The sequence below is a fragment of the Scylla paramamosain genome, chromosome 35 (assembly GCF_035594125.1).
Source record: "Scylla paramamosain isolate STU-SP2022 chromosome 35, ASM3559412v1, whole genome shotgun sequence".
Taxonomy (NCBI): Eukaryota; Metazoa; Arthropoda; class Malacostraca; order Decapoda; family Portunidae; genus Scylla; species Scylla paramamosain.
Genome location: NC_087185.1, coordinates 17,043,467 through 17,060,098, shown reverse-complemented (window position 1 = coordinate 17,060,098; position 16,632 = coordinate 17,043,467). Strand labels below are relative to the sequence as shown.

The window sequence follows — 16,632 nt, the reverse complement described above, 5'->3', positions numbered from 1 at the left end:
ATTCCTTGTTTTATTTAGCCTCGGTATTTAACTAAGCATTTTTTTTTTTTTTCACTTTCTGACTGTGGCCCTTGCAATGAATGGCTTAATTGTTTATTTACTGTTCCTTACGTGTTTATTGATTATATGTGAGTTATTTATTTGATATTCATGATTTTTTTTTACTTCGTATTTCTTTATATGATAGTTTTATCTTTTCGTGTTTTCTGGCTTAAGTTTTGTTTATTACTCCTTGTTTGTGTTATTAGGTGTGTCATTAATTATTTGTCTTATTTCTCGTAGTTTAATGGATTTTTTAGCACTTTAATTATTAGAGTTCTTCACCAGTCATTTTATTCGAGAGAGAGAGAGAGAGAGAGAGAGAGAGTCTAAATGAATGATAAAAAAAATAATAATCAGTTACAGTATTTTATTTATAAACAAGAACAATTCATGATAATAATAATAATAATAATAATAATAATAATAATATTTAAATACAAGGAGGAAAATGTGTAATAATAATAATAATAATAATAATAATAATAATAATAATAACAATAACTGCTTTTATCTTACTCACACAGATAAATAGTTTTATAAATAGTTTATTGACCATAAACATTGTGTACATACACACAAAATTAAATAGAACAGATAAAAATTTCAAAATGTAGTCAGTGACACACAGAAGACTGGTGACAAAACCTACTAAAGCCTATTAAATGATTGGGTGTCTCAAGTTTCCACATCATCAGTGGAACACTGCTTCTGAGCACTCAGGGATGGACAAGCTTTTCATGGCTTGTGTGAATGGAGACAAGACGTGTAGGGGATTTATTTGTTCTGTTTTTTCTTGTCCTACTCTCTCTTCCTCCCTCTTGACTCTTCCTTTGCTTCATCCTACTCTTTCTCTTGCTCATTCTTTCTCTCTCTCTCTCTCTCTGGACTTTTCAGACATAGCTCCTTATGATTTTTTGGCAATCCCAAACCTGTTGACAGTATCCTTATCTGAGAGCCAAGGAGACCATGCAGAATGTGGCAGCATACCTATCATTGGTTGCAGAAGCGTTTGAGCAGTGGAGTGATGGATGATTGTAGGAATGTGGTGGCACTGCTATCCACCATGACATTCATCCACATAACAGAACCATCTCACATGGTGCATTCAGCCTCAGGGAGAGGAACCTCTGTAGCCTTGGGCAGTAGCCCTTGGTCAGGTTTGCTCCAGAGTCAAACCTGCTTACCATCCGAGAATACCTTGGGGAGGAATGAGGAAGCCTTTTGCTCTGAACCCATGAAAATTGTTCAACCCTATAAGGGAAAAATATGAATGTTGAACAAATTGATGAGAAATGGAAGGATTAATGGGCTAAGTGTGTTGGATTACAGAGGGCTTTCTTTGAAGGACATTTTGAATGATACCATAATTTTGGCCCTTAGCCCAAGGTTGGATACTTCTGAACCGTTCTTGCATTTTTAAGCTAAGTAATATAAAATGCTCAATTAACAAAGGAAGGATAATGAAAAGATAAAACAAATCAGGAATTATATCAATTCATAGCTTTATCATACTCGTAGTTCTAAGTCATAAATACTACAAAAATTAGTCAATCTCTTCAGAAATAATTATAAGATAAGCTTTAATAATAAAAAGTATGTATAAATAGATGAAATGTTGTCACCTTCACCAATGCCGGCTTCTTGTTATTCAGCACATGCTTGTGCTTCCTGAACACCGGTCTCATACTGGATAGAGACAGTAATGTATGGAGGTTTGATGCAATACAACATTTTATATAAGGATAAAAACTTGCATAAACTTCCTGTTTGTGTTTTTCTACTAAGGTGCAATTGTTAGGTGAGCATTTGCAACTTCCTACACTTAAACCATAACATCCCTACTACAGTGGCTCAGAGCCACACCATCACTTGTTGCTTGTCCACTAGTAAATAAGTTTTTTGTTTGTTCATTCTCATTCCTTCCCTATTTAAAACATCATTCCATCTTGTCATGGCCTCTTGAAGATCTTGTTGGCTTCCTGTCACGACAGCGACATCGTCTGCATAGGCCAGCATGATCTCTTTATCCTCCCTTACACACACTTCCTTCAGGCATCTGTCCATGTATATAATGAATAGCAAAGGAGAGAGCATCAATTATTCAATTATTCAATTATTCCTCACACACACACATACACACACACACACACACACACACACACACACACACACACACACACACACACACACACACACACACACAGGTAATAACAATAATATCTACCCTATATTGTAATGCACATTTTCATAATCACCACTGAATCATCATCATCATCATCATCAATATTTTTTATCAATAATATTAACAGTATTTATATATGTACATAGCATTACTATTATTACTACACACACACACACACACACACACACACACACACACACACGTACATACACTCACCTCTTGGCAGGGGTGGTGGGGAACAGGAGGAGGAGGAGGAGGAGGAGGAGGAGGAGGAGGAGGAGGAGGAGGAGGAGGAGGAGGAGGAGGAGGAGGAGGAGGAGGTGGACGAGGAGGAGGAGGAGGAGGAGGAGGAGGAGGAGGAGGAGGAGGAGGAGGAGGAGGAGGAGGAGGAGGAGGAGGAGGAGGAGGAGGAGGAGGAGGAGGAGGAGGAGGAAGAGGAGGATTAACACTGTGTGAGTGACTGACAGACTGACTAACTGACTAACTCACTAACTGACTGAATGACTGACTAACTGACTGACTGAATGACTGACTAACTGAGTGACTGACTGACTGACTCACTGACTGATACATACATACATACAGACAGACACAAGTACACAAGAATAAAAAATAAAATACATAACTGAAAAATCATTGCAATACACAGACAGACAGACAGACCAATGACAGAAAGACAGACAGATGGAGACAAACTAAACAGATAGATAGATAGTGAAATGACCACACAAAACACACACACACACACACACACACACACACACACACACACACACACACACACACACACGCACCTGTTGAACATAGTAAGCTGTGGCACCAGGTTCAGACGGCCGCTCTACACAGCCTCGGACGCCTCCTGTGCCAACTCCTTGCATCGAACGAACCTGTGTAGACATGAAAGTAAGCAAGCAAGTGTTTATGGCTAATTATAATACTCAATATGCCAGTATCATCTCCAGCATCACCATCTGCTCACCACTGGGGACTCTCCTGGGGAGAGTTAGGAGAGTGAGAGAGGGGAGGGAGAGAGAGGGAGAGGAGAGGAAGAGAGAAGGGGAGTCTTGGAGATGGTTTGGGGTGAGTCTGGGATGGTCTGGATACATTGGGAATGAGAGAGAGAGAGAGAGAGAGAGAGAGAGAGAGAGAGAGAGAGAGAGAGAGAGAGAGAGAGAGAGAGAGAGAGAGAGAGAGAGAGAGAGAGAGAGAGAGAGAGAGAGAGAGAGAGAGAGAGAGAGAGAGAGAGAGAGAGAGAGAGAGAGAGAGAGAGAGAGAGAGAGAGAGAGAGAGAGAGAGAGAGAGAGAGAGAGAGAGAGAGAGAGAGAGAGAGAGAGAGAGAGAGAGAGAGAGAGGCTGTGAAAGGCTGGAAGAGGCTGTGAGAAGTTGGGATGGACTGGAAGTCCATCCCAACAGTTTGGGACAGTTTGGGGTGAGTCTGGAATGGTCTGGATACACTGGGAATGAGATAGAGTGAGAGAGAGGCTGTGAGTGGCTGTGAATAGCTGGGAGAGGGTGTGATAGGTTGTGAGAGGCTGAGAAAAGACAGTGAGAGGGTGGAGAAAATAATGGGAAACTGGAAAAATGAAAAGGAGAGATAGAAAGAGACACACAGGTAGACAGACACACCTGTAGGAAGGGCTCCTTAATATCCCCTTATCAGCTGGAGGGAGGGCTACAGGTAATAATCTTTTCTTCTTCCTTATCCGTGCCTCCTCCTCGTCCTCCTCTTCCTTTTCCTCCTCCACCTCGTACTCCGGAACTGGCGACCCCACCACCGGCACCTCCGACATGGCCTCCTGCGGGATGGTAAGGTAGTTAGGGAACTGTCTGAGTTAGCGTGTGTGTGTATGTTGGTTAAGTTTGGTTAAGTGTTAAATAAAGAATGGTACTCTATATTAATTTCAATATTTATCTACTTATTATCTGTATTTTGAAGATACATGTACCATTTGAACTGTAAACCTTTGTAATTGTCTGTCTCCTGCACACCCAGCTCGTCAACACCCCTGTGCCTGCAAACGGGTCACTGAACATTAAATAAACTTGTCTCAGTCCCCTACATACACACAAGTGGCTGGCCAAACACTGCATCAACACAAACAATGGATAAACAGTGGGAATCTGCTGGTCTGAGTCCCCTACATACACACAAGTGGCTGGCCAAACACTGCATCAACACAAACAGTGAATAAACAGTGAGAATCTGCTGGTCTGAGCCCCCAAAACACACTAGTGGCTGGCCAAACACTAGATCAACACAAACAGTGAATAAACAGTGGGAATCTGCTGGTCTGAGCCCCCAAAACACACAAGTGGCTGGCCAAACACTAGATCAACACAAACAGTGGATAAACAGTGGGAATCTGCTGGTCTGAGTCCCCTACATAAACACAAGTGGCTGGCCAAACACTAGATCAACACAAACAGTGGATAAATAGTAGGAATCTGCTGGTCTGAGCCCCCAAAACACACAAGTGGTTGGCCAAACACTGCATCAACACAAACAGTGGATAAACAGTGGGAATCTGCTGGTCTGAGTCCCCTACATACACACAAGTGGCTGGCCAAACACTGCATCAACACAAACAGTGAATAAACAGTGGGAATCTGCTGGTCTGAGTCCCCTACATACACACAAGTGGCTGGCCAAACACTGCATCAACACAAACAGTGGATAAACAGTGGGAATCTGCTGGTCTGAGTCCCCTACATACACACAAGTGGCTGGCCAAACACTGCATCAACACAAACAATGGATAAACAGTGGGAATCTGCTGGTCTGAGTCCCCTACATACACACAAGTGGCTGGCCAAACACTAGATCAACACAAACAGTGAATAAACAGTGGGAATCTGCTGGTCTGAGTCCCCTACATACACACAAGTGGCTGGCCAAACACTAGATCAACACAAACAGTGGATAAACAGTGGGAATCTGCTGGTCTGAGTCCCCTACATAAACACAAGTGGCTGGCCAAACACTAGATCAACACAAACAGTGGATAAATAGTAGGAATCTGCTGGTCTGAGCCCCCAAAACACACAAGTGGCTGGCCAAACACTGCATCAACACAAACAGTGGATAAACAGTGGGAATCTGCTGGTCTGAGTCCGCTACATACACACAAGTGGCTGGCCAAATACTGCATCAACACAAACAGTGAATAAACAGTGGGAATCTGCTGGTCTGAGTCCCCTACATACACACAAGTGGCTGGCCAAACACTAGATCAACACAAACAGTGAATAAACAGTGAGAATCTGCTGGTCTGAGCCCCCAAAACACACTAGTGGCTGGCCAAACACTAGATCAACACAAACAGTGAATAAACAGTGGGAATCTGCTGGTCTGAGCCCCCAAAACACACAAATGGCTGGCCAAACACTAGATCAACACAAACAGTGGATAAACAGTGGGAATCTGCTGGTCTGAGTCCCCTACATAAACACAAGTGGCTGGCCAAACACTAGATCAACACAAACAGTGGATAAATAGTAGGAATCTGCTGGTCTGAGCCCCCAAAACACACAAGTGGCTGGCCAAACACTGCATCAACACAAACAGTGGATAAACAGTGGGAATCTGCTGGTCTGAGTCCCCTACATAAACACAAGTGGCTGGCCAAACACTAGATCAACACAAACAGTGGATAAATAGTAGGAATCTGCTGGTCTGAGCCCCCAAAACACACAAGTGGCTGGCCAAACACTGCATCAACACAAACAGTGGATAAACAGTGGGAATCTGCTGGTCTGAGTCCGCTACATACACACAAGTGGCTGGCCAAATACTGCATCAACACAAACAGTGAATAAACAGTGGGAATCTGCTGGTCTGAGTCCCCTACATACACACAAGTGGCTGGCCAAACACTGCATCAACACAAACAGTGGATAAACAGTGGGAATCTGCTGGTCTGAGTCCCCTACATACACACAAGTGGCTGGCTAAACACTGCATCAACACAAACAATGGATAAACAGTGGGAATCTGCTGGTCTGAGTCCCCTACATACACACAAGTGGCTGGCCAAACACTAGATCAACACAAACAGTGAATAAACAGTGAGAATCTGCTGGTCTGAGCCCCCAAAACACACAAGTGGCTGGCCAAACACTAGATCAACACAAACAGTGAATAAACAGTGGGAATCTGCTGGTCTGAGCCCCCAAAACACACAACTGGCTGGCCAAACACTAGATCAACACAAACAGTGGATAAACAGTGGGAATCTGCTGGTCTGAATCCCCTACATAGACACAAGTGGCTGGCCAAACACTAGATCAACACAAACAGTGGATAAATAGTAGGAATCTGCTGGTCTGAGCCCCCAAAACACACTAGTGGCTGGCCAAACACTGCATCAACACAAACAGTGGATAAACAGTGGGAATCTGCTGGTCTGAGTCCCCTACATACACACAAGTGGCTGGCCAAACACTAGATCAACACAAACAGTGAATAAACAGTGGGAATCTGCTGGTCTGAGCCCCCAAAACACACAAGTGGCTGGCCAAACACTAAATCAACACAAACAGTGAATAAACACTGGGAATCTGCTGGTCTGAGCCCCCAAAACACACAAGTGGCTGGCCAGACACTGCATCAACACAAACAGTGAATAAACACTGGGAATCTGCTGGTCTGAGCCCCCAAAACACACAAGTGGCTGGCCAGACACTGCATCAACACAAACAGTGAATAAACAGTGGGAATCTGCTGGTCTGAGCCCCCAAAACACACTAGTGGCTGGCCAGACACTGCATAGGCACAGATGGGGAGCTGGTTTGGCCTGACAGCACCCTCCAGTATTCATGTAAATTCTGGCTACCATTTGCAATTCTATTTTGGGGAGCCACACCTCAGAGAGTCTCTTTTATTGAAGTTTTGTCCCCCCCCACGGCTGGCTGGCCTACATAACAAAATAAATAGATAATGTTTTTTTGTCAGTTAGAGGACTTTTTCATCTCTACCTGTTGAAATAAGATTATCTCGGAAAGTTTAAAAATGATGCATTACTACTACTACTTACCCTGAACAATACCTCATCCTCAGCATCAGAGGACGGCCCCTCCCCCTCCTCACTGACTAACTGTTGTTGTTGTTGCAGTTGTTGTTGTAACAGAATCAACCTCTTCCTCTCCCTCTCTCTCTGACGTGCCTCCCTCCTGGCCTCCCTCTCTCTCCTCCTCCTCTCCTTCCTCTCCCTCCTCTCTTGCTTCTCTCTCTCTCTCTTGCTGCTGCTGCAATCTCTGGGTCCACCATGTCCTCGTTGATCCTCGGGATTTGCTGCAAAAGGAGGGAGAGAGTGAGTGAGTGGAAGTGGGAGAGAGGATGAGAGAGAAGGGTAAAACTATTATTGTAAGAGAGAGAGAGAGAGAGAGAGAGAGAGAGAGAGAGAGAGAGAGAGAGAGAGAGAGAGAGAGAGAGAGAGAGAGAGAGAGAGAGAGAGAGAGAAATATGTAGCAGTAATAATAATAATAATAATAATAATAATAATAATAATAATAATAATAATAATAATAATAATAATAATAATAATAATAATAATAATAATATCAAACATTCTCTCTCTCTCTCTCTCTCTCTCTCTCTCTCTCTCTCTCTCTCTCTCTCTCTCTCTCTCTCTCTCTCTCTCTCTCTCTCTCTCTCTCTCTCTCTCTTTCTCCTAGTGCAACCTACACTCATAAATTATTTCTTGCCCCAAAAAAGCTAATTTGGAATAAGACAAACAGTAACAAGTCCGAACATAGCAGTGGATCTTAAACTCCTAGAAACTGGAGACATTACTGTATTCCAGACCTTGGCGTTTGTATACAAAGCTCTTAATACAAACACAAGAGACACGGGCTCATGATATTCAGTTAAGACAGACAGGTAACTTGAGGACACCCTTCTGCTGAACCTCCCGTGCCCAACAGAGTGTCGTCTCACGAGGAACCAAGCACTGGACCCGGCTCTCGGACACAGTTAAAAACAAACCATTACATTCCTTTAAATTACTGATAAAACAACACTTAACAAGTAATTATTCATTGTATTTATTAGTTTTCAAATTGTAATCAGCTCTACTATTATAAACATATGTAATTGTTTGTAATTTGTAATAGTTATTATTATTATTATTATTATTATTTACTTTTGTTATTGATATAATTCTTTTTTGCATGTATCTATAATTTGATTGGGTTAAAGTTATGAATTACTTACTAAATAATTATGTACTGTCTTTTTCTTTTTTTTCATGATAGCTGAATAAAACACTGGTCTTAAACCTTAGTGTAAAATATTCATTAGTCCACAAAGACCTTGTGCTCCATGGACTGGCCATCACATATCAGAATGTCTATATACCAGTCTGTCTGTATATATTAACACCAATATATATCATTTAATCAATCAATCACTCTGTAAGGAAAATATAGACAAATAAATACAATAACAACAGATGTATATACACTCTCTCTCTCTCTCACCTGCTGAGGAGGGAGATAAGCCAAGCCACAGCTAACCCAGGTGTGTGTGGCCCACCTCCACCTCCCATCACCCCCGCTGGCAGCACCGCAGGGGGCAGGAGGGGGTGAGGGATGACTGGGCAGGGGTCACAGGGAGAGGGGTGGCTGGGGCAGGGGTCTGGGGCTGGGGTCGGGGGAAAGCCTGGGACTCCGACCACTTGCATGACCCGACCAACTCCAACGACTTCTGCCCCTAATACCTGCGTGTTGTCAGCTGGAACAACCTGAGAGGAAGGAGGTGCTCAGAAGTAGTAGTAGTAGTAGTAGTAGTAGTAGTAGTAGTAGTAGTAAGATTGATTTTCTATCTCTGTCTCTCCTTTCTGTATGTAAAAAACTTTCTCTCTCTCTCTCTCTCTCTCTCTCTCTCTCTCTCTCTCTCTCTCTCTCTCTCTCTCTCTCTCTCTCACCTGTATGACATTCCCTGCCTGCACTATCATGGGGAAGTGGGGCTGCGGGGCTGAGGCATCTTGGGGCAACACCTGAAGCATGTTCCCCATTTGAATAACCCTTGTTGTGGCGGTGGTGGCAGTGGTGGTGGTGGCGTCAGTCCCCTCGGCTGCATCGTAAGGTACTGGAACTGTTGGGAGGAGGGGGTTAGTTTGGGCGGCCACGCCCCGGGGACTTAGCCTTGGGAGGAGAGCGTGCCCAAAGGGGGGCAGGGACCGGTTCTTGTAGGGGCTGCGGGCACACGCGGGAGGGCGGCCCTGGGGAGAAAGCTACTAGATTCGTTCAAAGCATATCTAAACCTAACAGAACACTATTTACAAATAAACCCACCTGTTATAATTAGCTTGTGCAACAGTTTGAGGGCGAAGGTAAGGAGTGAGGAGCCACTGCTTACAGGGATAGCCACTGTCCCCGGGAAGGTAGCATCCTGCAGGTACATGTTGTTCCTCAAACATCAGTTTGAGTGCTGACTTATCTAGTATTCTTGCATCGTTGACTGAGCCAGGCCACCTTGCCACAATGTCAAGAATCTTATAGTGAGCATCAAATACTACTTGCACATTTATGCTGTGATAGCGTTTCCTGTTCACATATACATGTTCATCGACATGAGGAGACACAATTCTTATATGAGTACCATCAATCACTCCCACAACACCGGGAAACTGAGTTACTTGCATGAACTCTGCCTGTTTTTGCTGCACTTCACGCTGGGTGTGAGGGAAAGCCACGAACTGGCAGATTACTTCTGGGTCAGCCAGTGCATCAATTGTCTGTGATATTGCACGGCTGATAGTGGGCTGCGTTGTTCCAAAATCATCACAACTGCACTGTTGCATTTTTCCTGTGGCTAAATATCGTAATGTGATGGCCACCATCTCAGGGGTCAAGGCTCTATTTCTTTCAGTTTTACTTTGCAGCTTGTCTCTCACTATATCAGTCACTGCAACAATACCAGCACGGTCCAATCTGAATCTTTTTCAGTAACTCAGCATCGTCGTACTCAGCGAAAATATCTCTTCTCACTCTGTAGGTGCGCCCGCTGACGTTGGTTGTGCCGCCCTTCCTGCTAACGGCTGGGTTCATCATGCTCTAAATAAAATTTCCACCTACCTTTAATAATCTGCTGGAGGTAACTTGTGGAAAGAGAAAGAAAAGTGCATTATTTTTATGCAATAATATTTTTAATTTTTGAACTTGAAAAATGCAATATACTTTAATTCAGAGATTTAAAAAGTGAACATACGTTTTAACCCAGCGGGTGCTGTAAACAGTACGTTGGCGGTTCACACCAGTTCAGAAGTAAGGTATCTTAAATTGCACTCGACAATGTTGTGAATACTTTAAAATGCTTGAAGCCATACTTGATGCCTTCCATAACGTGTAAAGTAAGAAGTTAGCCTGTGTTAAAAAGTGGTGATCCCTGCAGATTACCAAGGCATCCAGTCTCCCAGCAAGTGCCAAGAGGCATTCATTCAATGCTCCGCTGACACCAATTTGCCCAAAGGTATGCATTATATGTGGAAAGTACATTACGTACGGTGTAGAGGTGGTTGTCTAGTGATATAAATGGTAAGGTGGTGGTGCTGGTGATTGTGATGGTACTACACTGTTATTACCGTATGTCAGTATATTGAGGCTTGATATCACTTTTATTAATGTGCCAGTATTTCATTACCTATCTTATTGAAATAACACTAGCTCTTGATATATTCTTTTCTACAAACCTTTAACAATAATTGAAACGTTTTTTTTAAATTGAATTCAATGCCTTTTCTTATTGATGAAAATAGGAAATAATTATGGCTACCACTGGCTAGACACGCCATACCTTGCCTTGAGTTTAGGGTATGGTTAGGTTAGGTTTGATATGGTTGGGTGTAGTTAGGTTAGTTTTGGGTATGGTTAGGTTACAGCAAGTACAGTTAGGTTAGTTTGGGTGTAGTTAGGTTTGGATGTGGTTAAGTTAGTTTAGGTATGGTTAGATTACAGCAGGTATGGTTAGGTTAGTTTTGGTGTGGTCAAGTTAGTTTAGGTATGGTTAGGGTTACAGCAGGTATGGTTAGGTTAGTTTTGGTGTTGTTAAGTTAGTTTAGGTATGGTTAGAACCTTGGACAAAAAATGAGGAACATCACTGTACCAAAAGATTTTTATTTATTTATTTATTTATTTATTTTATTTATTTATTTATTTATTTAATTTTCTTTTAATATTTCAATGAAAATTAGCAGTATTACTTATATCTGTCAACTTTCCAAGAGGGTTAGAGAATGCCTCAAGCCATTTGTAAGATAAGATTACACGTAAATTGCTTGGTTTAAGAGAAACTGGCATGTTAGTAAAATGAATCTTTACTGTCATGTGAATGAATATTTATAAATGCAAAAAGTTTAAATCTCCAAGAACAACCTGTGTTTTACAGTAATGTGGGTAGCCCACATGGGACCCATAAAGTAGCCCACAAAACACCCACATGCCTCCCATTATCCAATGTTGGCTGGGTATATATATATATATATATATATATATATATATATATATATATATATATATATATATATATATATATATATATATATATATATATATATATATTATATATATATGAGGAGGCAGTAGACATCTGCCTAAATGATAATTACTACCAGTGAGGTCTAAAGCACTGTTCAGGGGGTGCTGTGAACTTATCATTAAACCCAGCTGTGACCTCGCTGAACGTTTCCCTTTGTGTCTCACAACACAAGGGGGCAGTCATAGCCTGCCCTCTAAAGACAACTCTCTTCCTCCACACAAAACTACAAGCACCTAATAACACACACACCCTTCACTCAAAAATTTTAAAATCATCGTGGCGACTCCTACACCAGCCTCGTAGTCCCCATCTGGGGAGGGGACCATAAATGTCCCCAGGTCAGACTGCCTTTCTGTCAAAGACCCTAAGTGTCTTGACACCCCCCCTCAACTTTTTCTTCATTAACTTCTGCAACATTCGCAGTCAAAGATCTAATTTTCAATCTGTAGAACACCACCTCTCCTCTTCTAAACCTCATCTTCTTTTCCTCACTGAAACTCAGGTGTCTGAGGCAACTGACAGTAGCTCCTTTTCTGTTCCCTCTTACTTTCTCTATCCTCATTTTCAGTCCAAAGCTGGATGCTGCGTTTATGTGCGCAATGATTTAACCTGCTCTCGTGCCCACGCTCTTGAATCTTCTGAGTTTTCCACCATCTGGCTACGACTACAGAGTCACTCTCATACTAAATTTATCTGTGCTGTATACCTCTCACCTAACTCCTCTGATTATAAGAAATTCTTTAACTACTTAACTTCCAAAGTGGAGCACATTCTGACCCTCTTCCCTTTTGCAGAGATCTCCATTCTTGGAGACTTCAATGTTCACCACCAGCTTTGGCTTTCCTCTCCCTTCACTGACCATCCTGGTGAACTAGCCTACAACTTTGCTATCCTCCATGACCTTGAGCAATTGGTGCAACACCCTACTCGTATTCCTGACTGTCTTGGAGATACACCCAACATTCTTGACCTTTTCCCCCAGCCTCAGCCCCAGCCCCAGCCTTTTCATCCCAGCCTCTCCCAGTGTATCCTAGCCTCTCCCAGTCCATCCCAGCCTCTCTCAGTGCATTCCAGCCTCTCCCAGTCCATCCCAGCCTCTCCCAGTCCATCCCAGCCTCTCTCAGTGCATTCCAGCCTCTCCCAGTCCATCCCAGCCTCTCCCAGTCCATCCCAGCCTCTCCCAGTGCATCCTAGACTCTCCCAGTCCATCCCAGCCTCTCCCAGTCCATCCCAGCCTCTCCCAGTGCATTTCAGCCTCTCCCAGTCCATCCCAGCCTCTCTCAGTGCATTCCAGCCTCTCCCAGTCCATCCCAGCCTCTCCCAGTGCATCCTAGCTTCTCCCAGTCCATCCCAGCCTCTCTCAGTGCATTCCAGCCTCTCCCAGTCCATCCCAGCCTCTCCCAGTGATAATAAAGCAATTTGGATTTAGGAAAGGGAGATTGTGTTACAAACTTACTGAGTTACACTTAGATCTATAGAAAACTGTTATCAAATGGCATATAACATTTTATGTTATATGCCATAATTTATTATGGCATATAACAGATTATTATTACAGATGCCATTTCTTAAAGAAATGGCATCTGTTTTTTTTTTGTTTTTTATTATTCTCTTTCTCTCTCTCCCTCCCTAAGGCAGTGCTCCTCTTACAAAGGAAAAATAAATAATTAAATAAAATAATTAATTTACAAATCAAGGGCTGGATTTGTGTCTGTGGAGGCCTGTGAGCAGCCTGAGTGTGGAGGCCATCTACCTGAAATATTTATATTAATATTTTTGTATCTGTATTCCATGCAGTTTTTAATACATATAATATATTATAGTGAAAGGAACATATTTATTTAGTGTAAATGAAACAAGTGGTTATTTTGATAGTAATAAAAAAAATATTTAGTTCATAGAAAACTAGTGTTTGATTAATTTAAGTTTTCTTTCACTTACAGAATATTTATGTGGGAGACTCCTCAGATTGTGGAGACCCCAGATTGTGGAGGCTCCTGGGCAGCTGGTCTTTTTGTGGACTCCTAAATCTGGCACTGAACAAAATTCTCTCTCTCTCTCTCTCTCTCTCTCTCTCTCTCTCTCTCTCTCTCTCTCTCTCTCTCTCTCTCTCTCTCTCTCTCTCTCTCTCTCTCTCTCTCTCGTCTCTCTCTCTCTCTCTCTCTCTCTCTCCTCTCTCTCTCTCTCTCTCCTCTCTCTCTCTCTCTCTCTCCCTCTCTCTCTCTCTCTCTCTCTCTCTCTCTCTCTCTCTCTCTCTCTCTGTCTCTCTCTCTCTCTCTCCTCTCTCTATCTCTCTCTCTCTCTCCTCAACTCTCAACCACTGGATGGTATATCAGTTCACACAGCAAGAAGCCAAGGACCCACCGAGGCTGTCACTTGGAAGAGGTCATTGTTGTTGCATCCAGCATCCCAGCCTGACAGCCTAGACAGGTCCCGCAGGTTGCTGAATGGCAGAGGTGCAGGCTGCTCCACAGCAAGATGTGAGACCAGTGTGGCAGAGTATGATGTGTACACAATGAGGGACACACTGTAGCCAACCCAGTAGATTACCGGTGCTGCAGTGCTGATTGGGTAGGTGTTGGAGCCTGCAGGAGGAAGAGGAGGAGGGAAAGATGCCATGAAAAGGCAATTTTAAGACATGGAGGATGATGCAAAGGCAATTTAAAAATCTTTGAAAGTAACACATCTTTTTAAATTTAAAAATGTAGAAAAGACCATTTTAAAATGTTTCAGAGATGAAAATGCAATTTAAGAGTTTTTCTCATCATTTCTAAAAGATTTATATCTCATATCTTACTAAGAAAAACTGTTGATATCATCATATGAAGAGAACTACTGATAAAATTAAATACATTACTTGATATCCATATCAACTTGCTTATATTGCTCATGCCAGAACTAATTCAAGTTAATATCAGCTCAATTATGAAAATACACCAGTGTATCATGTAAAGTTTCCCAGTTTTAAATATATCCTTTAATAACTGTCTTTCTGTATTCCCATCTTATCAAACATTAAACACCACTACCCTTGCATTCAACTTAGTCTCATACCCCAACAGGTCCTCACCCTGCTGTAGGAGGGCTGGCAACATGTACCAGCCATCTTACCAAACACTAAATGCTCCAACACTTGAACTGACCAGTCTTACACCTCAACAGGTCCTCACCTTGTTGTAGGAGAGCTGACAACATGTACCAGCCAGCAGCAACTCCCATGCTAACAGGCTTCTCCCCCGCGGGTATGTAGCACCTCTGGAGTCGCTCGATGAAGAAGAGGATGCTGGCGAGGCCTGTCGTGTTAGCCGGGATGCGCCGGTACAGAGCTGTGTCCGTTGGGGTTGTGTAGGCAAGCATCTTCTTGGCAAGGTCCTCGTAGGTGGCCGCAAACAGTTTACGGCTGTGGGATGAGAACTTGTCTTGTGAATCGTGACGTTGGGGTGAGTGTTAATCTGATTTTGTGTTACTATGTTCTGTGGGGAGTGGGTGTTAATGTGATTTTTTGTTAACTGAATGCTGTGTCTGACCTCCTGAGGTGTAGTATGGTGGGCCACAAGATTGTCCCTTTCCACTAGGGGCTGACAGATGATATTAAGAGTGTGAATGTGTGTGTGGTGTTAACGTGCTGGAGTGTGCACAGCCAGGAGTGTTTGGGGAATGAAAATAAAAGGAGTTATGGATGTTTAAAAATGCATCTTTTGAGAGCTAAGTATACAAGAAAGTTGGTGTGTTTGGGGAATGAGGTAAACAATGAAGAAATGTTTTGAGGAACTGGGTGTGCAGAGGCAGGAGTGTTTGGAGAATGAGAATACAGGAAGACAGGAATGATTTGGGAATAAGTGTACAAGGAAAGGAGTGTTTGAGTGACAATATATAAGGAAGAGGTGTTTTGAAAATGAGAGTACAAGGAATGAGCATTTTGGGAGTTAATATACAAGGAAGCAAGTATTTAAGGGACTCAAGTATACAAGATTATTTTTCCTGTCATATGTCATTATACAATGTTTTTCTTTGTTATATACATCATTCCCTTTCACTTTTCATATCTTGTGTTCTCGTCATTCTGATGTAATGTTACAGATAGAGAATGTTTGGTGTCAAATTTTCACTAATTTCATATGTGTATAAACTTTCATTTCATTGACTTTTTTTTACTATTACTACTATATTTGCTTGCTTTTTAAACAAGTCTTTTCTTTCAGAGGAGGGAAGCACAGGGGAAGAGGAGGACGAGGAGGAAGAGAGTTAAGAGTCACAAGAGGAGGAGGAAGGTGGAAAGAAAGAGGAAGGAGAGGAGGAGGAGGAGGAAGATGGGGAAGGAAAGGAGAAAGATAAGAAGGAAGGAAATGCCGCAGAAGGAGAAGGTGAGTTGTTAATAAGGTTTTTGTGTGACAAGTTTTCTGAAAATTTTATTTGTTTACATGAAGTTTGTTTTTGTATATATTACTCTTAATATACTACTTCTCCCACCACATGCAATTTGTCTGTCTGCTGTTGTGGTTCTTTCATTTCTTGTTCCCTTTCCTGAATATACCATTTCCTTAGTTTCATATCTAGTACCCTCCAATAAAATTTCTGCTTCTCGGTCTCTGTACTTCTCTCGTTTTTTTTGCTTGGCTTCATTCCTCAGATCCTTCTCTTTTTCCCTTTCTTCCAAGTTCATATCTCTTTTTTACCCAAATATTCTTGTATGTTTGATATTTGTATATCAAACTGACATTCTCCTTGGAGGGAGGCTTTCCAAAGTGCACACACACACACACACACACACACACACACACACACACACACACACACACACACACACACACACACACACACACACACACACACACACACACACATCTCTGCATCAGGACTCAACAGCCAGACT

General features: G+C 42.4%; 3 long non-coding RNA genes across 3 annotated transcripts; 2 read left to right on the top strand and 1 right to left on the bottom strand.

Moving 5' to 3' along the window:
• Positions 1-395: 395 nt before the first annotated feature.
• On the bottom strand, positions 396-9,995 carry LOC135090727 (uncharacterized). The gene is made up of 7 exons (XR_010262095.1): positions 9,518-9,995; positions 9,148-9,317; positions 8,702-8,964; positions 7,258-7,514; positions 3,851-4,020; positions 3,019-3,111; positions 396-2,098 (listed from the first exon to the last, which is right to left on the bottom strand). It is a non-coding gene; the product is annotated as an uncharacterized LOC135090727 (long non-coding RNA).
• On the top strand, positions 3,524-3,850 carry LOC135090728 (uncharacterized). Its single transcript, XR_010262096.1, has 2 exons — positions 3,524-3,606; positions 3,638-3,850. It is a non-coding gene; the product is annotated as an uncharacterized LOC135090728 (long non-coding RNA).
• A 439-nt stretch (positions 9,996-10,434) lies between the features above and the next one.
• On the top strand, positions 10,435-15,496 carry LOC135090726 (uncharacterized). Its single transcript, XR_010262094.1, has 3 exons — positions 10,435-10,694; positions 14,096-14,330; positions 14,922-15,496. It is a non-coding gene; the product is annotated as an uncharacterized LOC135090726 (long non-coding RNA).
• The last annotated feature ends 1,136 nt before the right edge of the window (positions 15,497-16,632 follow it).